The following is a 27,554-nucleotide window of genomic DNA, read 5'->3' as shown; positions in this document are numbered from 1 at the left end:
CATCAACAAACAAACCCATGAATTTGTAGAATAAAATCCTCTCCAGCTCTTTATCGATAAAATCTCCACAATTCTTGCTATACTTTTTGTTTAAAAAAGATGTCCTTGGATGTGGGTAATGCAAATAAGGCCATATTTATTATTTATTCTTCCTTGCATGAGGTGGTGGTGGTAGGTCTTCAGTTGAATCCTTGCAGTCCCTCTGGGGATGGAGCCCCCACAATAATACATAGACAATACCAGAACTCGGGCTTTTTTCATCATTCGGCAAGTTCAGGCTTGCTCCATGAATGGAAGGTTAGGTGGCAATCCTAAAGTTTGTTACATACACCATTCTCCAAAATGTGGTTGTGCTCAGGATGAAGGTTAAATAACCTGAGAGTTGTCTTTTAAGTACCTGTGTAGTTGACACTAATAAATTCTGAAAATTGTCTTACCACATGTTCAAGCCTCTTCATTTGAGAAACTGATGGTTAACAGTGGTAGCTATGAGTGGCCTTTTAAGCTCAAAGCAGAGAAAAGAGTTTGCCTGGCCAACAGTTATCCCACAAACAGATTAACTGCTTGTTTATCTCATTGCTGTTTGTGGGACCTTGCTGTTAATACAAACTGACTACAATATTGGCCTCTGCAATAACAGTGATTCAATGCTGCTGTGAAGCAACATAGAACATCAAGAAAATAAAAGGCACTATAAGAATGCAAGTTCTTTCATTCTTTTTGGTTAACGCAATAAAACTGAATTCCCCTATGGATTAACAGTCTCAGAAGGATTTGCTGTTCTAATCTCAAAATAATTAAAGGTATCCAAGAGTGCCAAGTACAATTTTGCCAGTTATTTGATTTAAATTACTCCTTTTTTTTCTCAAAATAAACAAGCTATATTAATCTGCAACTTTTGAGGGTTGATTTCGACTTCCACTGGCTGGCTGCCTGCTCTGACAAAGAGGACTCCATAATTTTGGGGGCCTTACTTAAAATTTCACAGGTAAGATATAGTGTACCAAATTGGCTTGCCCAATTGAGACCTCAAGGTTGCACCAGGGTTGGTGCCTGCATTGAAAGTTATAGGGTAAGGGACACGATCACGGAGGGATTTAGTGGTCCGGGTTATTTTTGTTGCTCTTAGCTCCTCGGGGCTTACAAAGAAATTCAAGGTACATCACAGAATCCCCAATATCTGGAATAAGAGGCCTATTGCATGGAACAGGCAAGAGCTTTGACAACCTTAATTTCAAAATGGAGTTGACCCTTTAATTGCCACCATTAACAAGCCAGTGAGGCTACCAACTCCATTCATGGCTGCTTCCACCTGATTAACACCAAGCGAAGGCCATAAAAATAGACCTCGGCCTGGGTGTGGTCTCTATTGTGCATTTCTACCCTATCAGAGGTCAGGAGTCTCCCAGTGTCAGAGTGGTGTCTGCAGGTGAGACGTTAAACCAGTATCCTGTCAGACTGTATCAGTGAATGTAAAAGACGCCTGGTCACTATTTGAAGAGGAGCAGAGGTTTTCCCAGCCTCCTGGCTAATAATCAGATCTCATCCAATACCAAAAACAGATTGGCAAGTCATTCATGTAATTTGCTGCTCATGGGATTTTGCTCTGTACCTTTTAGCTGCCACATTTGCTGGTATAACAATGACTATATTTCATAGATAATTTATTGACTGTCACACTTTGGAACATCGTGGGAATGTGAAAGATGCTGTATAAAATTCCTTCTTCTATGTAGTGGACATGCCACGTTATTTACTGTCCAACTTTAGTAATAAAAATATATTCCATCAGCCCTGAGGTAAGTTACATTATAGTCAATATACATTTTAGGTTTATAGGTGCCTCAATAAAGCTGCCTTTCAAGGTTAACTCATGAATTGTGTTTGTTGGTTTTTTAAAATGGTATATATTTCCATGGTTCAATGTCAATAGCCTTGTGTCCCCTACAAACCAGTGTTATTATGTACTGTATTTACCTAGATATTGGGTAAAACCCAGGGTCAAAGAACTCATCATTCTCTCTATTTAATAGCACTATTTACTAACCTTCAGGTGCTCGAAGAACATACACAGCTTCAAAACACTGAATAATTTTTCAATATTTAACCAAAAAATGAACAGTACTCTGTAGACACCATATTAATAATTGCGGATCTTAAAATTCTCTTTGCAATGTCGAAAAGAGCAGATATTCATTTCTTGAATTAACCCTCAAAATCAAATTGAAACTTGAAGCAAGAACACTTACTTCAACAGCCTTTGAAGAAATCCCAGAACAAAGCGGCATTAAGAACTGGGGTCAAGATAGATTAGGTGGTGAATTGGCATTGCCAAATCACACCTTGGTTTCTCACCCCTTTTCCTCTGGGATCTTCTCCTTCCTTAAACACTTCACCTTCTCAGCTCTCTTTTAAATCTTTATTATCCACTAATCCCCCCAAACCTAATCACATTTTCTCCCCAGCTCTCCCCAAGATGTCCTCCCATTGACTTTAAAGTGACAACTGCTCGTCCTTGGTTATTTAATTTTCCATTTTGGCTTTCCTTGCCATTTTTCCTCTTCATTGCCCTTCTGAGCTCTCAATCTCTTCTTCTAAATAAACTCTTCTATCCACATTCTGGCCCATCTTCTTCATTGACCATGTCCACTGATCTGCTTAGTCCCATGGTCTCATCACTGACTCAGCCATCTCTGATAACTTTCTTGTATCACACACCACCAATATCCCACTAGCCACTTTCAATCTCATTTCTTCTTCGTCTGTTTGTGAAAAATATCCCTCCCTGCAAGTTGTTTGCAATTGCACTTTCAAACTTCAACTGCCTAACCTTTAGCCTTTTAATCACTACAATGCGCCTACAGCTGTCAATTATTTGTTAAACCAATCCCTCACCTCCAGCTTTGATGCTTTTGTACCCAAAATGTTTTACTTCCCCAACCAGGTCACTCATCTTGCTCCCTCAAGCCTAGAGGAACAGACTTCAACATACTTGACATAACTCGTTAAGCCATTTATCAGCTGATCAAGCTGGATCACATCAAATAATATTAGACATCACTACCGTCTACTAAACAACTCATGATTCCAGGACTGTTCTGAAAAAAGATAGGTCCCAGCTTCTTGTCTCTTTCATCAAGCCCCTCTCCTCTATCACTTCCAACTGTAGCTGCAACACGTACGAGTTCAGATGTATTGTTACGAAAGTTAACACCTTTCCGTTGCCTCTGCATCAACCATTTCCCACCATACCAGACAAGTCTCAGACATTCCCCTCCCCTAGCCCTGACTCCACATCCCTCTATTTTTACCTCTCAACTCCCTCATCCTCACCAAATTCATGTTCCCTTGACCTCATTCCCAAAAACTGTTGAACATCCAATTTTCTTCTTGAACTCAATAGTAGAACAAGTTACAATGTCAGCTTTCTGCTCAGATACTGTCCTTCTTCCCCAAAACTACCATCATCACTCTGCCTCAAACTATCTAGCTTTGTAAACTATGGCCTCATCACCATCTCCCTTTTCTCTCCAACGTCCTCAAATGTGTTGTTACCTCACAAATCATCTTTCCTGTGACTCCCAGTTTAATCTATCCAATCAGGCCTCAACTGCTGCTATAGCACCAAGTGGTCTTATTTAACACAAATGGGAACGCCTATGATTGTAACTGTAGTACATTATTCCTCCTTGACTTCTCACCAGGCTTGGACAAGGTCAACTACAACATCCTCCACTAATGCCTTCCTCCATTGTGCAGCTCAGTGAAACTTCTCTCACTTTCTTCCACTCTGGCCTACCCAATTCTTCCCAGAGCACTTCCAGCAAGAACCTATTTTCCGGCCTCCAAATAGTTACCTATATCGTCCTTTCGGATCTATCCTTGGCCCCATCCTCTTTGTTACCTGCATGCTGCCCTTGGTACCATCAGCTGCAGACACAAAAACATCTTTTGCATGTTTGCTGATGACATACAAATCCAACACTCTTCAATCTGTCTCGACTCTGCCACTGTCTGTGTGCTGTCGAGACTATTTGCTGACATCCAATTTCTAATGAGCTACAATTCCCCTTTCTGAGGGGAGATTCTGGCGTAGTGGTAATGTCACTGGACAAGTAATCTAGAGGCCCAGGCTGATGCTCTTGGACATGGGTTCAAATCCCACCATGGTAAATGGTGGAATTTAAGTTCAATTAATAAAGTTCAGAATTGAAAGCTAGTCTCAGTATTGTTGACCATGAAATATTATCGATTGTCACAAAATCCCATCTCATTCGCAAATGTCCTTTCTGTAAGGAAACGTGCCATCATTTATCTGGTGTGCCAATGTGACTCGAGATCCACAGCAATGTGGTTGACTCTTAACTGCCCTTTGAAATGGCCAAGAGTAAGCCACTCAGTTCATGGGCAATTAGGGATGGGCAACACCTTGCCAGCAAAGCCTATATCCCATATCAGAATAAATTTTTAAAAAGAATTACAAAAGATTAAAATGCAAGACAAGGGCTCAAGGAGTTGTGTGTAATTTACTAGCATGGATGGATTGATTACTGAGAATTAGTTAATGGACAGCAAGCAGAGAGTAGAGATAAATGGGACATTTAAGAGTTGGCAGGCTGTAACTAGCAGAATGCTGCAAGGATCAGCGCTGGAGCCTCGGCTATTTACATTTATAACTTAGGCAAATAGACAGAATAATGCATCCAAGTTTTCTGATGACACAAAGCAAGGTGGGAATACAAGCTGGAAGGAGCACACAAACAGACTGCAAAGAGATATAGACAGGTTAAGTGAATGAGCAACAAGGTGGCAGATGGAGTATTTGGGGGGAGGTGAGGGGTTATTCGCTTTGGTCATAAGAATAGAAAAGAAGAATTTTTTTAAAGTGTGAAACTTGTAAATGTTAATGTTCAGTGAGTCTCGGGGTTACTCGTACAAGGAACAAAAAGTTGGTATGCAGATAAGCAAGCAATTAGGAAGGCAAATGGCATGTTGGCCTTTATTGCAAGGGGATTGGAACGATAAGAAGGAAGTTTTATTACAATTGTATAGGGCTTGGGTGAGATCGCACCTGAAGTGTTGTATGCAGTTTTGGTCTCCATTTCTAACAAAAGAGATTTTTGCCTTGGAGGCAGTATGGGGAAGGCTCAGTAGGTTGGTACCTGGGTTGAGAGGGTTGTCCTATGATGAGAAGCTGAGTAAATTGGACGCATAGACTGGTCCAGAGACTGGCAGCCAACATAAAAGGGAATCCTAAAGTTTGCATTAGGCATATAAATAGTAAAAAGGCAGTTAAAAGAGGAGTAGGGCTTATTAGGAACCAAAAGGAGGATTTACACATGAAGGCAGAGGGCATGGCTGAGATATTAAATGAATACTTATAGCGAGGAAGAAGATCTCATTGAAACAAACAAGATTCTGAAGGGGCTTGACAGGGTAGACACCAAGAGGCTCTTCCCACAAACTGGAGATTCTAGGACATCAGGATAAGGAGTTGATCATTTAGGGCTGAGATGGGAAGAAATTTCTTCACTCAGAGTTATTAATCTTTGGAATACTCTACTCCGCAGGGTTTAGGACGTACCATATATATTTGAGGCTGAGATTATCTCAGGGAATCAAGAGATGTGGGGAGCAAGTGGGAAAGTGCAGTGAGGCAAAAGATCAGCCATGATCATATTAAATGGCGGATCAGAATAATCTACCCCTGTTCCTATCTGATAGTTCTTACATCTGTAAGGACAAAGCCATCAACATCAATGCCCACAAGTTCCATATCTTTGCTGAAAATTCCATCCCCCTCCCTGACTACTTCTCAAGCTGAATCAGAATGTTGACAACCTCAGCATCCTGTTCGACACTGAACTTCCAACCTTTGTCTCTCCACCTTTCTCTCCTCCCTTAGGAACTTTACTTAAAAAGTAATTTTTGATCAAACTTTTGGCCTGATATTTGTTTTTACTCTACACTTGTGAAGCAACTTGGCATGTATTATTCTACATTCAAGACACCATATAAATGAAAGTTGGTTTCATTATTGTTAGCCATGCACACGATTCAAAATTATATTTTCCCATTAGTACAGCTATACTATAAAATAACCCTACAGGATTTTTAGATTTGGATTGCATGGCTTGACCCATTGATTTCTTACACTGACCCATGGCTATCAAGACACGCCTCTGAATTGTCCTGAAGTGTGTCTATCAGACAATTTGAGAATTTGTATCCTTTGCAGCATGAAGAAACTGTAACCAAATTTAATCTTAAGCATTGTGACCAGAGTATGGCAGTTTAGTGGTTCTGTTAGTGAGCTAGAGAAGTCACAATTTAAATTTAAAATTGTGAAACTGAATTCAACAAATCTGCTGATTTAAGATCCAGCCATGAAAGCTGTTCGATTGTCATAAATGCACAAGTAGTTCACTAGTATCTTTCAGGGACTTGTCATCCTTACGTGGTCTCAGGCTAATTGTAACTTCAGTCTCGTGCTATATGGTTGATTCTCAATACCCTCAGAACCAGTGGATGGCCAATAAATATTACATTTTCAATGTGTCCCACATACTGTGTCCCACATACTAAGAATGAATCATAGGTAAAAATGCTTCATTTCTGTAACAAGTAATGTCAAGCCCAAATCATAACTGTTGTATGCGTAATTGCACTTTTAAAAGAAGAGTGAAATATACATAGATATTTTGCCAGTGACCCTTAGTTCACCCTCCATACTACACCGAGCCAGTTTCAACTAGTTAAAATCACCTACTGTGTATATCAGTGCACTTTTTTTAAAACAATAAACTAGATCCATCAGATTTTAGCGTACTTCCAATTAGTCACTGGAACTTGTTAAAGGCTGTGAGGGCCAGTATTGTTCACTCCAAGGATAATAGTTGGTATCTAATTTGTGCAGTCTAACATGACTGATTAACCAGTATTTCTTGGCTTCACCTACTCAGAGTCAAAATAAGCATTCACTAAGCGATAAATTATAAAACATTATGTTATTGTATTCTGCCTAACTAACCACAGGTTGCACCAGCAGCATGCTAGCACTGTAGCTATATTTTTACCAATGGTTCTTGAATTCAGAATGCTGTCTCTTTACACAAATGGAACTTCTGTTTTGTTTACAACACAATCCATGTTACAATAAGTTGATGTAAATTTAAACAACAGGTGCTCAGATAACATACGATGTCTCAATCATCACATTTCAGTGTAACAAAATGTATCACATGGTGCGATAACATCAATATCTGAACTAATTTTCCATCTCCAATTACTACAAACTTCCTACATATGGTCATCAGCACTTAAACAGAACTAAAATAGTAAGGGAACTACTTCTTCCTATACAATGATTCAGGAAACCTATTCCGATTTTTCCGAAGAGCTAATGGGTCACACCAACTCAATGAATTACTCTTAAATCTCTATCAAATGATTGCATAATTCTTTCCTCAGCAGGGGTATTTTCTCTGATAGTATTCGCTTTCCCAGGGAAAGAAAAGTGAAGCTGCTCACAGGACACTGAATTTTTTACTATGTCTTAGTGTTTATAATTAGAATTTGAACTAAAACTAAAAATAGTTCTGCCAGTTGAATATGCAAAATATTAATTGGATTATTAATAGTTGGCATATATTTAAACTTTAACAGAAGAAAACATCCCAAGGGACTTAAGGGAGGAGAGATAAATGGGTGGTGGAGGTAAGAAATGAACACCGGTAACACAGCATTAGATTTAATCGGAGGAGTGGGAGATTATCAAGAACTACAAAGCAACGCTTGGGAGCCAAATAGGGTGGTTCAGGTCCTATTTATGTTAAACTAACTGTCCAGCTTAAGCCACAGCTTAATATCGGTCAAGTAATTGAAGTACGTACAGTGAGAGTTGTGCAGTTGGTAATGGTAGAGAAGTAAATCATATAAAGGACGTAAAGCTCAATATCACCAATGTAAAGGAAATACAGCATTACACCATTCAGGTATATCAGCCTTGTGCTCACCAATCAATACTGGCTCCCGGTCCAGCAACACCTCAAATCGAAATGATCTTTTTTGTGTATGCCCCTCCATGGCTTCTCCTCTCCCTATCTCTACAACCCTCCAGGAACTCTCCATTAGTCTCTGGTCTCCTTAGCCCTAACAATGGCACCATGCATTCAGCTGCCTAAGCCCCAAGCCAAGGAATTCCAACTTTAAACCTCTTCACCTCAATATTGCTCTCTTCCCCATTAGGATAATTTTAAAATCTCTCTCTGATTATGCTTTTGTTCATCTGCTCCAACGTGGCTCAAGACCAACTTTTCATTAATAACGCTCTTATGAAGCACCCTGGGATATTTTACTACATTAAAGGTGCTATATAAATGCAATTTTTTGTTGCAGGTAGACAAAAAAAAGGCTGAAAAGCCACACATAGAAAATGAATGAACGAATGGATAATCTGTCAATGGCCCTATATGTTGAGGCAAGAACACGAAAAAAACTCTCTTTCGAATATTGCCGTGGAATTTTTTATTCCAAACTGAGTGGCCATGTGACACATTAGTACAGATTCCAATCTAGAATATATGTTTAAATCCATTCTGTGACAAATGAAAGTCATGAACACCAAGGTGTAATATGTCAACCAGGAATAAGAGAGGACCGATGATGCAATCCTGAAGCATGTCAGGGGTGACTGATGAAGTGCCTGCAGCTATGATGGCTATGTAGGGACATTAAGTGGAACCATGAAAAGGTTAGCTCACAGATGCCTACGAAACAGAAGAGATGGTAGAAAAGAGCATGGTGACCATAACAAAAAGGCATAGAAGTTAAGAATGAAGAAGGATAACATGCTGAAGTTGCAATCACAAAAGGTGACTTTGTCTAGAAAAATCTAATGTGCATGGTGGAGGTGAGGTTGGCAGGAAGAGAAAAAAAAACAAGATTAATGCAGTTCAAAGGGAATGGCTAAGAAAGGGGAACAAGTAGGAAATACAAGTACACAGCTAGATGGCAATGACAAGTGAAGGACCAAGAGAAAAGTGAGGTGGGAGGAAAATTGAAGAGAACAGGGGCATCACAGAGTTGGACAATTTCCACTAGGGGACAAATTCAAAATGACAAATTTCCAATATTAAGAAGCACTGGGACCAGGAGTGGTCAGGAGTTGACAATAAAGTTTTGTGGGGTTGGGGCAGGAGAGACAACGGGAGGCTATAGTTATTCCAATTGGCAAGGTGTTGTTCCCCAGGGAAGGTGTTGTTCCCCAGGTATCTGTACTGTGGCCTCAACCTTTTACTAAATGTAAATGTGTTTAAATGAAGGAATAGAGGGTCACATATTCAAGTCTGCTAAGGTTAGGTAGCTCAGCTAAATAGTTGTATATGCGAGCAGAAAATTGCAAAGGGACATTGATAGATAAAGTGAACATGAAAAACAATGGTAGATTAAGCTGAAATATGGAAAGTGTGGGGGCATCTACTTTGGACCCAAGAAAGATGGGTCATATTAATTTCTAAATGACAAGGAGCTATGAACTGTGGAGCAGAGACTTCAGGCTCCAAGTACAGAAATTACTAAAAACTAGTTGATAGGTACAAAAAATAATTTAAAAAAGGCTAATGAAATTATGGCTTTTATTCCAAGGGTACTGGAATATAAAGGAGCATAAGTTATGTTACAGTTAAATAAAGGTCTGGTTAGATCCCATTTACAGTATTGCATTCAGTTCTGGGCACCACACCTTTAGAAGGGTATCCTGGCCTCTGAGGTGGGCAGTAGATTCACCAGAATGATAGAGAGGTCGAAGGTGTTGCATACGCTAACTTTGTATTCCCTTAAGTATAGAAAATTAGGGGAATTTGAGGTGTCTAAGATGTTTGCAGGAGTTTTGCTGAAAAGAGATACATGTCGCCAAAGCATTTCATCAGAACCAACAAAAGAATGTCAAATTTCAAACAATGACAACAATTTATACTACAAGAGAAAAAGGACGCTGACTAGTTGGCAAATCGATTCTGATTGACTGAGGAATTGTCATGGAGAAAGCAACAAGTAACTATAGGCTCCCCAAGCTCCTGAGTAAACCAAAAAACGTGCAAGGCTTGAACGTATTCCTCTTGTTTGCAGAGAACGGGTCTCTGGAAAGAAGTTATGTTGCTTCTAGCAAGCGTAAATGAGCCACATTATGAGCTCTACTCATTATCTTAAATTGGTTCTTAACGTAGCTATTAGCACACTCAGGATTGTTCAGCAAGTGCTGTCCAATCTTGGAACTGCATCTAACAAGTAGACATTTTGTTTTGGAATTTGAAAGCACAGGCTGGTTGAGTACAACCTGTACTCTGCCTATTATAAACAAAGGAACATGGCGTTTGGTTCGATCAGCCAAACATTGGGACGTGGGCCTACGTACCAGTCATCGCACCGGCACTGAAATTCATTCATGCTGTTGCTCAATTGAGTAGAAGGCAGAACGACTTTTTGAACTGCCAGCAGCAACATCTTAGTGAAAAATATCACTTGCATAGCCACTGTATAGTAGCAGCATGAAAGTGTTTGCTTAACCTGTTATTCAATTTTTTTGACATTGGTAGACTAGTTGAATAGGCAGACAATTGGCAGATAGAATTTAATACAGAGAAGTGCAAGATGATACATTTTGGCTGAAGGAATAGGGAGAGGCAGTACATACTTAATAGCACAGTTCTAAAGAGTATGCAGAGACAGAGGGGCCTAGGGTTTCATGTGCATAGATCTTGAAGGTGGCAGGACATAGTAAGAGGGTAGTTGGCAACATATATGGGATCCTGGGCTTCATTAATACAGGTATTGAGTAGAACAGCAGGGAAGTTATGTTGAACCTTTATAAAGCCCTGGTTAAGCCACAACTAGAATACTGTGTCCAGTTCTGGTCACCACACTTTAGAAAGATCCTCCAGGGGATGCAGAGGAGATTTACCAGGGTTGAGAGAATTTAGCTACGATGGGCAGAATTTTTCACTTGGCAGTTGGGCGCACAGCTGACCCGCTCAAGCGTAAAATAACATGCATTTACATTGGCCGAGCGTCTCGACATCAGCATGCACTCTCTTGATATTTCGCTCGGTGGGCACACAATAGAGATGGAAGCGTGCCCGCCATTAATTAAGAGGCCAGTTAAGGGCCTTGACACACCAATTGTCTCCGAACTAACGTAGCCCATACAATTGGTCAGTTGTCGCACAGACAAGCCACAATTTACAAAAGCTCATCCATGGGCGAGATAAGAAGTGTTAACAGCACTGTCAATGTGAGTAGGTTTAGAGATCATGTGCTGCTGGTTGCTTATATGAAACGGGCAACTTTATCTCACTTCAGGGCTGCATTCTGATTGTTTCTAGGCTTCATTGCAGGACTCATTGTTGTCTTCCAGACCCCCAGAGGATTCAGACTGTATGGGCCCTTCCTGGTATCAGCCAGCCTTCCATAACACTGGTAATGGTGATTGTGGTTGCTGCTGGAGGCCTCCTCTGAGGAAGAACAGAGGGATAGAAGGAAAGAGGCCAAATGTCCCAATGCAGCTTCCAGGAGAGGGACCTGTAGGAGGAGAGGCACAGGCACAAGGTGGGGGGGATGGGCAGGGCCAGCTGGTAGTCCAAGGTGGAAGGGGTAGCAGAAGGACGCACTTGCTGCTGGAGGCCTCCTCTGAGGAAGAACAGAGGGATAGAAGGAAAGAGGCCAAATGTCCCAATGCAGCTTCCAGGAGAGGGACCTGTAGGAGGAGAGGCACAGGCACAAGGTGGGGGGGATGGGCAGGGCCAGCTGGTAGTCCAAGGTGGAAGGGGTAGCAGAAGGACGCACTATCTCGCTGCCAGGGATATCTCAAAATGTCCGAGGTGCAATGCCGAAGGAGGCTCCAACTCTCATGGGAAACTGTGACCTCCAACTGTCAGAGGATTAGGCCTCAGATAAGCTCAGACTGTGTGGGTGGACACCCCATGCCAGTGGTGCTGAATGTCACAGTGGCCCTCACTTCTATGCTTCAGGCTCTTTCCAGGGCTCAGTGGGGGATCTGTGTGGAGTCTCCCAATCAGCTGTTCACAGTTGCGTCAAACTGATGACAAGCTCTGTTCAGGCATACATTGACTTTCATTCATTTCCACATGGATGAGACCAGCCATGCTGAGTGAGCCAAAGGCTTCACAGAAATTGCTGGGTTCCCCACATCGAGTGCCATCGACTGCACACGTGGCCATCAAGGGGCCAGCAGGTAAGTGGGGTGCCTTTGTCAACAGGAAGGATTCCAATCCATTAACATGAAGACAGTGTATGATCACAAGATGCAGATTCAGCAAGCCTGTGCAAGGTACGCTGGTAGTTCCCACGATGCTTACATCCTCAGGCACTTCCCAAGTGCCTAGGCTCTTTAGTGTGGGCCAGATGGATGGCTGCTGAGTGACAAGGGCTACCCCCTCAAAAGGTGACTCATGATGCCTGTCCGCCATCCAAGAACAGAGGCCAAGTAGTGGTACAACAGGAGCCACGCCTCCACTAATGCGGTAAGAGAGGAAATTGGTCTTCTCAAGATGCACTTCCAATGCTTGGACCATTCAGGGGGCGCACTGCAATGTCACCCAGAGCGTGTGTCACTGATAGTGATTGCATGCTGTGCTCTCCACAATCTGGCACAGGCAGGAGGACCCACTGGAGGAAGAGGATGTTGACGCAGCTGCACAGGCAACAGATGATGAGTCCAGTAGTGAGTCCGAAGACAAGCGCGGTGAGGAGAATGCTGAGGGCATAGACGCTGACCTGGGTAACCTCTAGAGAGGCAGGGACACCTGAGGTGCTTTGATCCAATGCTCCTTCAGATAGCCTACCAAATAAGAACCACCACGACATGCCAGGACTGCAGGCTCCATACTTGATCCCTGACAGGACCATTTCCTTGGCCACCAACATAAACTTTATTGCACAGGCAGAGAGTGTCAGGAGACACACATCTATCATTACATCATGGCCCACCCTGCACCCACAGAACAAATGAAGCAAACAGAGGCCGATAGCACAAAATAAAATCTCACGTAATGTTGCATGTGACACACTGCTGAACTAAATATTAACCGGTGTTATTTATCACACCATTAAAAAAAGTTAATGTAAAATGGGGAACAAAATATCACCCGTGATAAGCCCATCTTGTGCTTAAGGTGCTTATATTTATGTTTGAGGTGCTACATCTAGGTGCTCCCCCCTTGCTGGCACCAGCATTGGAGATAGCCTGCTGACTCTACTCCCATAACTGAGGTTTCCCACCCACGATAGTTGACAGGGCCCTCAACCACGACTGACCCATCTCCCGCACCTCTGCCCTCACAGCTTCCTCTCCCTCCCAGAACCATGATAGGGTCCCCCTTGTCCTCACTTATCACCCCACCAGCGTCCGCATTCAAAGGATCATACCCCACCATTTCCACCATCTCCAGCATGATGCCACCACCAAACACATCTGCCCTTCACCCCCCTGTCAGCATTCCACAGGGACCATTCCCTCTAGGACACCCTGGTTCCCTCCTCCATCACCTCAACCCCCTCCCTCGGCACCTTCCCATGCAACCGCATAATGTGCAACACCCCTTTACTGCCCCTCTCCTCAATATCTAAGGGCCCAAACACTCCTTTCAGATGAAGCAGCACTTCACTAGCGCCTCCTTCAATTTAGTCTACTGCATTTGCTGCTCCCAACGCAGTTTCCTCTACATTGGAGAGACCAAATGCAGACTGGGTGACCACTTTGCAGAACACCTTCGGTCTGTCCACAAGCATGACCCAGACCTTCATGTTGCTTGCCATTTCAACATACCACCCTGCTCTCATGCCCACATGTCCATCCTTGGCCTGCTGCAATGTTCCGGTGAAGCTCAACACAAACTGGAGGAGCAGCACCTCATCTTCCCATTAGGCACTTTGCAGCCTTCTGGACTTGACATTGAGTTCAACAACTTCAGATCATGGGCTCTCTCCTCCATCCCCACCCCTTTCTGATCCCTCCCTTTGTTCTTTTTTAAATTTATATTTACTTTATTTTTTCCCACATTATTATTTTTACAATTTATTTCCTTTTTTTTCCATTGTTTTATCCCCTACTTTTAGCCTTTTCGATCGTTTTTCCCACCACCGTCCCCTCTCCCCTCCCCCAACCAGGGCTATCTGTCATTTTCCAGAGTGCTTACCCTGGTCTGGCCATCATCACATTCTGCTTCCACTCTTAATGTCACCATTAGCACCTCCTTTAGCTGGAACCATCACTACTAACAACCCTTTGACATTTTGTTTGACATCTTTTGCAATCTCTCCTTTGCCTTCACCTATCGCTGGCCTTCTATCCAGCTTCACCTGTTCCACCCCCCTTAAACAGTATATATTTCACCACATTTCTACTTCCTTTCAGCTCTGAAGAAGTCATACAGACTCAAAACACAGACTGTTTGTTTTTCTCTCCACAGATGCTGTTAGACCTGCTGAGGTTTTCCAGCATTTTTTTGATTTTGCCTCTGCTGTCTTGTTGACCTTGGCGGTCATTTTCTGGCACATGGAGCCTGTGGTGGCCCTGACTGGGAGGGAGCAGCCAGTGCCACGGCTGGCATCTCCCCAGTCGCCGCAGCCTCATCAGATGTGACGGTCACTGGCATAGGCGTGGAGGAGCAGTTGCTACCATCAGGCACAGCTGCAACCAAGTCAGATTCCATGGATTTCTCAAGAAACCCATTCAAACGTCAGTAAACACCAAGTTAAACAATCCCATTGAAACTCTGTCACAACAGATTCCCAGCTTCACCTTTGAAGATCTCTCCATGGAATTCTTTCCAAACGTCACTCCCACTTGGATGGCTTTGATAATGGCCCACCTCACAGGGCTTCAATCTCGCCTTCCGAGATTCCTTCTACCCGAATTCCTGACTCTGCACTTCAGCCTCTACTTACTAGCATAATTTCAGCTCTTTGCTAGACAGTTAGCTTCACTGAGCTGCACTGCACCTGAGTTTCTTCAACTCCTGTCTCCTGGCGGTATCCAGCTATTTCTGACTCTCAGGGCTTCCTCTGGGTCCTCTTCAATTACCAGACTTTCCTTGAGCCCCCTTCTCAGCTCCTCAGAGCTAACAGAGAACTTTAGCTGCATGAAGCTTGCCTGAAACTGACCACTTCAAAAAGAGTTGCTCACTGACCCTTGAACTATTCAGGTGACCTATCAAAACACTCCCAGAGGGTCCCAGCTTTGTTACTAGGCAAAAACCAATGTAACAAGCATTGGAACATCCTGTACCTTAAATGTTACAATCTCCACAGACAGCTAATTTTAGCACCCAGATCAATGGATTTCATGGTAGCATATATCACCATAAACAAATAGAACTTCTCTCAAATTGCATTTTCAGGATTTTTAAACATATTCATTCTTTAAAACATATAAATGGCTCAGAACAGATTCTCTAACTGAATTTCCTATTGCAACAAATAATACACAGTAATATTACAAACAACTATTTTCTAACCAGAAAGTATCAAAGAAACTATTTTGGCAGCTAATGCTCTTCATTAGGTTCTATTATTCTCTGGTATTAATAAATGAGTCTGCGTAGCTCAGTTGGTAGCACACTTGTGTTTAAATCACAAATTTCTGGGTTCAAGGCCCAAACCAGAGCCTGAGCACAAAAATTAAGACTGACATGCCAGTGCAGTACTGAGGGAGCACTGCACTGTGGGAGATACCATCTTTTAGATGAAACTTTAAACCAAGGTCCCATCTGCCTGGATGTAAAATGTCCTATGGCACTACGCAAATAAGAGCAGGGGAGTTATCCATGGCACCCTGGCCAATATTTAAATCAAAATTCAATTCAATCAATATCACAAAGAACAGGTTATCTGGTTATTATCACATTGTTGTCTGTGGAAGTTTGCTGAGGGCAAATGAACTGCCACATTTCCTACATTACAAGAGAGTGAAGAGAGTGACAACACTTCAAAAAGTGCTTTCTGATTGTAAAGCCTTTTAAGATGTCTAGTGATTATGTATAGAAGCATAAAATGTTGTGTATTCAAGATTTTTCTTCTGTAAAGCAGCGTCAGACTTAGCTGAAATAAATGGGTTGAGAATTCAATCTTCACTTCAAATCTTTTGGAATAAACAAGCTTTATATAACTGTAACTGATGTTTTGCAAAAGCTTTTTAAGTGTCTCTTCAACAGTGACAGATAACTGTTTTTACAGGAAAAATAAACTATAAATACTTCTATCGTGATTTTTGAAATTAAATGTTGGAATAAAAGTATGACAAAAATGGTGATGACAAGATAAGAAGTTTGTGAACTGGAAAAACTTGTGCTCTCTGGGTTGAGTTAGAGCCTACATTCTGGAAATATGTTTAGAAATAGCATCATGAGAAAAATCAAATGGAAGATGCAGAATTCACCCTAGAAGTCTTTTTTTTAAATTTAATTACAGAGCCACTGATGTTGATCCGACCAGAAGCACTTAGCGATAGCTAGGTTACAGTTTTGATGCGTGATTGTCAGCTCGTCACTTAGATTGGCCGAAGTCAAGTCAGGCAGGAAAATCATGTTGATATCTTTGAACTTTGAGTGAGTGTTGTATTTGCTTGTGTAAAAGCTTCCCATTTTCTTTTGTTTCGGCCTGATCTTCAAAGAAAAATAGGGTGCTGAAAACCTTAGATTTTATTCTCTCCTCTCAAAAGTAAAACTTAAAAGTCCACTTTGATAGACAGTTCTATAGGCAGAAAGTATAAATTCTGATGGATAAATAGAAAATCCTTGTTTGGCTCATGGAGCATAGTATTACAGCTTATGTGGAGGGATCCCTGTGGAGCTCCGAATACACTAATACATAATACACTATTATGAATAGCCACATATAAAAGAGTTGCAGTAGATGTTAGCTCATAAGTATAAGAGTTAGCAAAATGCCATGTCTAGTGTTGTATTGTACATGAGTGAGGAGACAGTTAAAGTTAAAAAGGACTAGGAATCATAAATTACATATGGAATACAAACACTCACAGAATGAAATAGTTTCACATGTGTAATATTTTATAAATATATGTATGAATATATACCTACATGTATAAAAGTATCATGAAATATGTCAGATGGATAATCAGGGACCAAGTAAAGAAATGCTCTGTGAAAATACAGTACAAGCTGTTATAAAGTCTTTTGCTCGGACTTTCTTTAAATATCCAATCCAACAGAACATTTATTTTTTCACTTTCCAAAGTCCAAAAGTTCACAGGAGAGCTTGCACCATATCTGATAGAACTAACTACAGTAGCAAGGGTTTCTGTTTGATCCTAGGGAATACTGTACCAACACGTACTATGATTCACTAACTAGCTTAATGCAATATTTTTTGGAGCAGAACACAAGTATCTACTGTATTGTCAGGCCATAAGACACGCTGGGCCAAAAGATGCACCAGGATATTAAAAGGGAATATTTGGGCATAACCTTGGGACCAAAAGATGCACAACAATCTTAGGCAACTTTTTTTTTTAAAATGCATTTTATGGTCCAGCAAACATGGTAGATAAAAGTCAAAGGAATTACTGTCCTCCGCTTCTAGCCTTTGTTGTATCCGCTAACCTTCTACTCTATCAGTGGTGGCACAGCCTTCAACAATCTCTGCCTTAATTTTTAGGACATGCTCTCTGAGCCTTTCCAACTCTCAGTCTTTAAAAAACTTTCTCAAGGCCTACCTCTTCAATAAACCTTTTGGTGACCTCGACCATAGGCAGCTGTGTCTATTCCCAGCTTTCTCTGTGAAGCACTTTGGGGTGTTTTCCTACATTAGAGGTAAAATGTAAGCACAGAATCTGAGAATCACAGAATTGTTTCAATGCAGAAGGCGGCCAATTGGCTTATCATATCTGTACCAGCTCTCCTAATGAGCAACCACCTAGTGCCATTCCCCCCGTAAATCTTCCTTTTCAGATATCAGCCTCATTCCCTTTTGAATGTTTCAATTGAACCTGCCTCCACCACATTCTCATGCAGTGCATTCCAAACCCTAACCACGCACTGCATGAAAAAAATTTCCTATCACTTTTGCTTTCTTTTTATAAACTAACTACTATAAATCTATGCCTCTCCTCATTTTTGATCCTTTCATGAGTAGGAACAGTCTCTCTGTATTTACTCTGTCCAGATTTTGAATAGCTCTATCAGATCTCCTCTCAGCCTTACTTTCTCTAAGGAAAACAGTCCCAACTTCCCCAATCTATCCTTATAATAAATCCATCCCTGGAATCATTTTCAGGATTTATTTTCTGCACCCTCTCTAATTCCTTCACATCCTTCCTATGTGCAGTTTCCAAAATTGGATGCAATACTCCAGCTGAGGACAAACTAATGACTTAGACAAGTTCAACATAACCCCCTCGGTCTTGTATGCTATGCTCCTATTAATAAAGCCCAGAATACTGTATGCTTTATTAAACACAAGGGGCTAAATTGCCTACGCCAACTCCTGTTAAATGTATTTTGTGTAGTTGTCAACCGGATTAATGGAAGAGGGAAGGCAGAGTAATTCATGATACTTGAACATGAAAGTCAACAAGAATGCTGTTTCAACAGAGAGAAAGTTAGATTTAATTGATGGACTCTGATCAACAATAAGTTAAAAAGTTCTAGGTTCAAAACAGCAACAGAGATGGCCAATGTATCTAGTGAATTGAGGGAGAAGTACTTTTATCCAAACAAGTCCAAAGTCAAATGATTCAAGGAAGCTAAGGGGAGCAGCAAAGACATCAGGACAAAGTCTAAGCCTATGTACCTCCTTTTGACCGGGAGTTGAAAATAAAAATTGAGGCAAATTTGGCAGAGTTAGCGGGTGGAAAGGTAAAGCTTGGGTTTCAGTGGGAAAAACATGCAGAACAAAGGACATAGAGGATACTGTATGGCTATACAGAGAGCAGCACTCCACACCAGTTTTGTCCATAGAAATTGTTGACTAGCTACAGGTGGTCACAGTGTTTTAGCTACACGCACTTAAGCTCACACAACACAGGTAAATGACCAATATACAGGTGTAACCTACAAAAAGCTCTACCATTCAGCATACAAGAACATAAAAGCACTCACAATGATCAAAAAGTAGTCTCTCACTTCACTTCCCACCTTACCATTTAACCAAAAACTAACAAAATTGTTGAAGTACAAATGTGCATGCACTGTGAAAATGATTAAGATCACATGCCCAAGGAACCTACCCATTGCTTGCTAATCAGTAATGCAATTAGCCATATCTGGCTTCCCAATCTGGCTTCCCAATAAGCAATGTGGCTTGAGACTAATGCATGAGACAACACTGTTCTACACCTTCATCTTCCAAAGGCATGGGAAAGAAAGATCAAAAATACATTAAATGCAGCAAACTAGAGAAATGACTTGCTGTGAAGTACCTTCACCTGCACAGCAGAAGGGATGGGGAAGGACTGGTGGTCAGATCAAATTAAACCACCAAATAGAGTCTTTTACAGCACAGATGGAGGCTATTTGGCCCATTGAGCCAACACGAGCTGTCCACGGAGCAATGCTGTCAATGCTACTTTCCCACTTGTGCTCTGTAGGCCTGCAAGTTTATTTTTCTTCAAGTGCCCATTAAATTTCCTTTTGAAATCATTAGTTGTTTCCGTTACCACCACCATTGTGGGCAGTGAATTCTAGATCATTACCACTCGCTGCGTGAAAAAAAATGCTCTCCCATATTCCCCCTGCATCTCTTGCCCAAGACCTTAAATCTGTATCTCCTAGTCCTTGTGCCATCAGCTAATGGGAGATTTTTTTCCTTGTCTACCTTATCTAAGCCTATCATAATCTTGTATACCTCTATCAAATCTCCCCTCAACATCCCTTGCTGCAAGAAGAACAATCCCAGCTTTTCCAGTCTAACTTTGTAATTGAAATCTACCATCCCTGGAAACTGAAATCTCCCATCCCTGGAAACATTACGGTAAACCTCCGCTCCAGCTTTCTAAAGTGTGGTGACCAGATCTGAATGCAATACTCTAGTTGGAGCCTTAAAGTTATAAAGGATCAGCATAACTTACCCGTTTTTGTGCTCAATGAGCCAGATTTGCGCTATCATGTTGGGTAGCTTGAGTCAGGAAATTTCCCAACTCTGCAAAACTGCTTTGGTATAAACGGTCTTCAATTTTCACTCAGGGGAGGTAGGGGCAGGATCGAGTCAGCCGCGCTAATCCCGAAAGCAGGTTCTAGGTGGCCACAGGGGTGAGTGCCAAGGCGTGTTGGTTCTGCCACCTCGGTTCTCTGGAACTTTGTCCCAGTTGTTTTAGAAGCTGTTAGGCCCTTTAACCCTCACCTCTCACACTGCCATGTACACCCCCCATAGTCACTCCATGCCAACTCATGCCCCCTACCCACCCTCCATGTCCCCTCATACCCCCGGGTCCCCTCCAATACCACTCACCTAATATACAGACTGCAGGAGCGATGTAGAGATGAAAAACTAAATACTGGCCTCATTCATACAGACTTAAGAGTGAAAAAAAAAAAGCTCCTTTCATGAAATCCATTCAAAGTTTGTAAATCTCATGTGTTCAATCTCTTATAAAAACATACTTATTTTCAGTAACCATAACAAAGACAGCTATTCTTTAATAGCTTCTAGCAAAACTGGAGTCAACAGGAATCAGGAGGAAACTCTCCACTGTTTGGAGTCAAACCCAGCACAAAGGAAAACGGTTGTGGTTGTTGGAGGTCAGTCATCTCAGCTCCAGGACATCACTGCAGGAGATCCTCAGGGTAGTGTCCTAGGCCCAATCACCTTTTGCTGTTTCATCAATGACCATCCTTCCATCATAAGGTCAAAAGCGGGGATGTGCAACGTCATTCTCAACTCCTTAGATACTGAAGCAGTCCATGTCCAAATGCAGCAAGATCTGGACAATATCCAAGCTTAGGCTGACAAGTGGCAACTAACGTTCATGCCTCAAGTGTCAGGCAATGACCATCTCCAAAAAGGGAGAATCTAACCATTGCCTCTTGACATTCAGTGGCATTACCATCACTGAATCTCCACTATCAATATCCTGGGGGTTATGATTGACCAGAAACTGAACTGGACTAGCCATATAAATACTGTGGCTGCAAGAACAGGTCAGAAGTTACGAATGTTATGACGAGTAACTCCTGACTCCCTAAAGCCTATCCACGATCAACAAGGTGCAAGTCAGGAATGTGATGAAATATTCCCCACTTGCCTGGATGAGTGCACCTCCAACAACACTCAAGAAGCTTGACACCATCTAAGACAAAGCAGCCCGTTTGACTGGCACCACATCCACAAACATTCACTCCCTCCCAGCAACTTCCAAACCCAGAACCACTACCATCTAGAAGGACAAGGGCAGCAGATAGATGGGAACACCACCACCTGCAAGTTCCCCTCCAAGTCACTCACCATCCTGACTTGGAAATATATCAATGTTCCTTCACCGTTGCTGGGTCAAAGTCCTGGAACTCCCTTCCTCACAGTACTATGGGTGTACCCACATCACATGGACTGCAGCAGTTCAAGAAGGCAGCTCACCACCACTTTCTCAAGGGCAAATAGGGTTGGACAATAAATGCTGGCCCAGCCAGTGATGCTCACATCCCATGAATGAATTTAAAAAAACCGTCAATCAAACTGTGAACTCAAAGTCCCCTGAGATAATAACTGAAACTCAGCCAGGCATGCACAAAAATCAATGACATAAAAATAGTTCTTAGGAAATGCCAAAGAACTGTATTAAAACTGCACAGATAGATGGTAATTTTTTTTAAAAAACCTACACTAGATGGCCTGTCAATCAAAGCAGTCCTGCAGACGGTTTATTTTTAAAAACTCTCATTGGCAGCTGAAGCCTGTTTTATTGCCATGTTTAAAGAGCAAGGGGTTTCAAAAAGACTTCAGATCATGACATTTAAACAGATATTATTTGCCCTTTAAAAAGTCTACTCCATAAATTCATGACTTCCACATTGTGCAACAGCCAATATAGGATCTATTTGAACTCAGCCTAAGTTCAAATGTCCCTGCTGAGTGGGTTTCTCACCAGTGTGAATTACACCCCACCCCCTCCCTGCCAACAAAACTGGATCTGTTGGAACTGGGGGTGGAATATCTGTATCCCGGTCCCACCCACAATTTTTAAATGTCTGTGGAGTCTTCCCAACTTCCCAGTCCAAAGCCGCTCTTTAGGAAGTCCACCCCATATGCATTGCTAACCGCTCTCTCAATATATCCTGCCACCTTCAAAGATCAATGCACATGCACCTCCAGATCTCTCTGATCTTGCACACTCTTTAGAACTGTGCCATTATATCTATATTGCCTCCCTCTATCTCTTCTGCAAAAATTCTTTCTCTATATTAAATTCCATCTGCCACTTGTCTTCCAATTCTGCTAGCTTATCCACATCCTGTTACAGGCAATTCCTATCATGCTCGCTGTTTACCACTCCTCCAAGTTTGGCATTATCGACAAATTTTGAAATCCTACCCTATCTGCTAAAAACCAAATAATTTATATGTAGCAAAAAAAAGTAGTTTTCCTAGCACTGACCCTTGGGGAACACTCCTGTCTACCATCCTCCAGTCTGGAAAATAAACATCTACCACAGTTCACTGTTTTCTGTTCTTAAGCTAATTTTTTTATCCAGTTGGATAATGACCTCCCTATTGCATGAGCTTCAATTTAGTTAATCAGCCTTCTTTGTGGCACCTTGTCAAACACTTTCTTAAAATCTACATGGACAACATCTATTTCATCAACCTTCTCTGTTACTTCATCAAAAAATTCGGTTAGATTGGTTAAGCACCATCTTTTGTTTACAAGCACATGCTGGCTCTCTTTAATTAAATCAAACTTCACCAGTGCCTGTTGATTCTTTGCCTGATTTTTGTTTCTAAAACTTTACCCATTATTGATGTTAAACTAATTGACCTGTAGTCACTAAGACTGTCCTTGTACCCTTTCTTGAATAAGGGTGTCAGGTTTGCCACTCTCCAACCCTCTGACACCTCTCCCATATCTGGGGAAGATTGGAACATCATGGCAAGCCCTTCCACTATCCTCACCCCCACTTCCCTTTGCAGCCTGTGATACAAGCCATCTGGACCAAGTAATTCATCTAGTCTCAGCATAGCTAGCTTTTCCAGTACTTCCTCCCTCTCAATTTTACGCTATCTCCACTTTCTCCCAATATTTGTCAGGTTCTTCTTCCTTACTAAAACTAATACAAAGTGCACCTTAATTATTCTAGCCTTACTCTGTGCAGCTAAGCATATATCACCCTCTCTGCCCCTAAATAGTAACCCCCCCACCCCCCCAAACAACCTCTTACTATGTACATGCCAGTAGAAGATTTGTGAATTCCCTTATATTTTGACTGCCATTCTATTCTCGTTCTCTCTTTGCCAGTCTTATTTTCCTCTTCATCTGCTCTCTTAACCCTTTGTATTTGGCCTGGTTTCTACTCGACAAATTCATTTGACATGCATCATATACCCTCTTTTTTTGTTTCATCATAATCTCTATCTCACTTGCCATCCAAGAAGCCCCATTTTTGGGTTCCCCTAAATATCACCAAAACCATCCCTGGAGATGATTCAAAGTTCATTTTAGAGGATTGTCAAAGAGAAAATAAATACCTTTTGCCCTTGTTGGAATGTACCATGCCTATACGTGAAGCATCTCTTCCTTAAAGATCCCTAATTGTTCTGTTACATTATTTCCTCTTGGTCTTTGGTTCCATTTCGCGCTAGCCACATCCCTTCTCATCAGACTGAAATTAGGTCTCTTCTAGTTTAGACGTTCTACTTTAGATCAGAGTTCCAAAACTGAGTCAAAACCATATTGTCTACTGTCTACCAGGACTAGGGCAGCAGGTACACAACGTTCCCTTCCAAATCACTCACCATCCTTACCTAACAGCATTGGAGGAGTGTCTACACTACATGGACTGTGGCAGTTGAAGACTGCAGGTCCCCATCACTTTCTCTGGGGAAATTAGGGACGGACAATAAATTGCCATTGACACCCATACCCCATAAATGAATAAAAATTATATCACAACTGCCCACCCATAATGCAGTCAACAGCCACCATTCATGTTCCCTTCATCGCAATTTTGTTTATCCGTGCCAATCTGTTTGTGTATACATTCACAGTTCACATCCCCGAAACTTTGCTCATCCGTGATTAAAAATATAACAATCTATACGCTGCAAGTTTATAGTGACGGTTAAACAGCACACACCCGCATAACGGGTGGCAAATCCCACATTTTGGGACCCTCTTAAAGCACTGGTATCTTGCAGTTAGAAACATTGAAACTCAAAATGTCACTACTCCCCTGCCCTCCAACCTTTAAAATACTGTCACACAATTAAACAGCACTTACACAAGCGAACATTTAAAGTTTCTGCACATGGTCCCAAAAGGTTAATAAAGAACTTACTTTATAAAATTCTTCAGAAACCATAAAAAAAGTTTTGTCCTCTTTTCCTCGAAGAAAGCATGCACTGCAAATGTCTGTTCACTGCGCATGTGTAGTCTCCATGTGCACGTGTACTGTAATGTTCAGCACTGTGATTTGTAAATTGTACTACAGGTGAGTACTGTATTCTGTAATTGAAAAGATTTAAATTGTTTTTGTTTTCTTGTATTGACAAACAATTTATTCAGCAAAATTGTCTTCAATTTAATTTTTAAAAGTTTTTACTGATTCCATTAATGTAAAAACGTGAAATTCAGGGATGGCTGGAACACATTTCATTTCATTCCCAATATAAACTGTATTTGCCATTGGCAATTTCACCCTTCACCCCCCCGCCACCCCCCCAACAAGAAAACAGCAGGAGTTGACTGTATATGAAATTTTTGAATAAATCTTAAATGATAATGAAAATTAAATACTCAAATTAAAGAGGATCTAACATTAGGTACTATCTGTTGAGTCTAGCTTGATAAACAAGTAATCTGCCTGAAATCAATGAATTAAATTTGTTTCACTGCACTGAGGTCCATGCAACACATCTTCATAGTTTAGAATAAGGCATACACAGCTCTATTGCAGTGCACCTTAGACCAAGCATATGTTTTCCCTTTGTCCCAACCAAATATTAAGTTCATATCAACATAATACTGATTCTTAAAAGAAGCTGGAAGCTACCATTCTGAGGATCTGAACCATAAAGTGCAAAGAAAACTAATGCAGACCGGAAATTAAACTAAATAGAACATAATGATACAAAATAATTTCAAGGTATCAACAACTTGCATTTACATAGCACCTTTAAGATTGTAAAATGTCCCAAGGCACTTCATAGGAGCATTATCAAATAAAACCTGACATTGAGCTATATAAGGAGATATAAGGTCTTCGACAGCATTTTCCAAACCTGTGATAAAGGCAGCAAATGGGTGGGAACACCACCACCCACATGTTCCCCTCCAAGTCACACACCCACCTGGCTTGAAACGATATCGGCATTCCTTCACTGTTGCTGGGTCAAAATCCTGCAGCTCCCCTCCTAACAGCACAGTGGGTGTTGCTACACCACATTGACCACAGCAGTTTAAGAAGGCAGCCCACCACCACCTCCTTAAGGACAATTAGAGATGAGCAACAAATGCTGACCTAGCCAGAGATGCCCACATCCATGAATATGAAAAAAACAGGCAGATTGCTGGGCCAAAGAGATAGATTTTAAGGAGTTTCTTAAAGCAAGAAAGAGAGTCAGAGAAGTTTAGGGAGAGAATTCCAGCACTTAGTGCCTTATCAGTTGAAGGCACAACCATCCATGGTGGAGTAATTCAAATCGGGGATGGTTAAGCGGCCAGTATCAGAGGAGCAGAGATATCGCAATAGTCTGTTGGCTGGATATATATGAGAAAGAAAGAGAGAAAGAGATGAATCAAGACATTGTTTAACCAGAGGCCAATGCAGATCGGCGAACACAGGGACGATGGGTGAATGGGTCATGATGCGTTAGGACAAGGGCAGCAGAGTTTTGGATGACCTCAATAGTAATGGATGGTCAGGTCTAGAGGTAAACAAAGGCATGACCGAGGGTTTCAGTAGAACAAATGACCAATAAGGCATATCTGACAAGACAAGACAGATCAAGTTACAAAAACAGTGCAAATGAAAAATGGGGGGGGAGGCGGGGAGCAAGAGAAATCACAAAAATAACAAATGGACTCAAAAGTGTTTAGAAATAGTGTATAATATAAAGTGTAACCATAAAGTGGCGTGATTTCAATCACTCCTGTATCCTATAAATTAATCCAACCTCAAAACAGACCAAGTGAATAAACAGAAACCCGCTACAAAAATGCTAATAACATGAATATATAAATACAAACGTTGATTATGGTGCATTATATTACAGTCCACAAATGTAAAATACCACAAAAAGAAAAAAAGTGCCTTACGCACTCCTAAAGCCAAACGGGGTTTGAAATTGGATTCTTAAAGGTTACAGAAGCACATTACAGCGATGCTGAACAAAAAAAGCTGAAAGAACTCAGCAGGTCAGGCAACATCTGTGGAGAGAACCAGAGTTAACATTTCAGGTCAATTACCTTTCATCTTAAAGCTCTATAAAGGTTACTTTCCTCTGTATTTAGAGGGAGAGATTACTCACGCCTCTCTTGCCCTGACTTCCGCCCCTCAAGTTATGCAGTCAGCACAGTGAGTAATTGGCGTAGTCCGTAATCGCCCCCTAACCCTTCACACCCAGCATGACATGTCTGCGATTTTCACCCACTGGCGATGGACAAGCGGCATCTCTCGCCCTCGTTTTTCTTTCAGGGCGTGGAAAGAAGGAACATGTTTACAGACGTTCATTTACTATGAAGTCTCTGTTCCTCTCCTGGTCTCCTTCGTTTGTTTACCTCCCTGTGTCCATCATATGGTGAGAATGGTCAGGTATTCTGTCTTGTGTGTGGAGCTATTTAAGGGAGCCGCGGGATTACAGCACAGAAACAGGCCATTCAACTAATTCAATCTGCACCAATATTTTCCTTTTTTTTTTAAGTCTAAACGAATCCTAACCAGCCGTGTGCTCTGCAAAAGCTGCTGGCTGACAACTGCAAGCCAGAAGCAGCAGCCTGACTTCCACACACTTACTCATGTTAATCTTTCCCCACACTAAGTGAAACTGACTCCGCCCTGGAAACTTCCAACAAATGCCAACGTACTTCTTAATATCACATTTCTTTTTTGGACTAAAACTAAACATTTGATCATATCATTTGAACAGATATCTTACCTGGAAAGTGACCAAAGCTCCCTCAGTAATTCCTTTCCGCGTGGAAAGAGATTGTTGACACAGCCAAAATGGGGGGGGGGGGGGGGGAAGAAAGCTGAGAGAAAAATGAAGAGCTATGTCGAAACTAATTAACGGTACAAGACAAATCTTTGCCGTATATTTGCTCCTCGACGGCTGCACTAAAAATCCAAAGACGGCTGTCACTGCGCCAACTTC

At 41.6% G+C, this 27,554-nt stretch overlaps 1 protein-coding gene across 5 annotated transcripts in view; it reads right to left on the bottom strand.

Annotated features, from left to right (window-relative positions):
- Positions 1-27,547, bottom strand: part of LOC121278719 (copine-3-like) — an 88,586-nt gene extending 61,039 nt beyond the window's left edge. Inside the window, exons 1-2 of one of the 5 annotated variants that reach the window (XM_041189084.1) lie at positions 27,339-27,547; positions 24,521-24,687 (exon numbers count right to left, since the gene is read on the bottom strand). The gene's annotated coding sequence lies outside the window, so the exon portion shown is untranslated. Of the gene's footprint in view, positions 1-17,752; positions 17,774-24,520; positions 24,688-26,649; positions 27,138-27,338 lie in introns of those variants that run through there. The other 4 variants (XM_041189087.1, XM_041189088.1, XM_041189089.1 and 1 more) reach the window with 4 other exon arrangements.
- Between the last annotated feature and the right edge of the window lie 7 nt (positions 27,548-27,554).

This window comes from Carcharodon carcharias, chromosome 6, assembly GCF_017639515.1.
Source record: "Carcharodon carcharias isolate sCarCar2 chromosome 6, sCarCar2.pri, whole genome shotgun sequence".
NCBI classification, from domain to species: Eukaryota; Metazoa; Chordata; class Chondrichthyes; order Lamniformes; family Lamnidae; genus Carcharodon; species Carcharodon carcharias.
The sequence above is the reverse complement of the archived record's forward strand: the minus strand, read 5'-3'. Positions and strand labels throughout refer to the sequence as shown.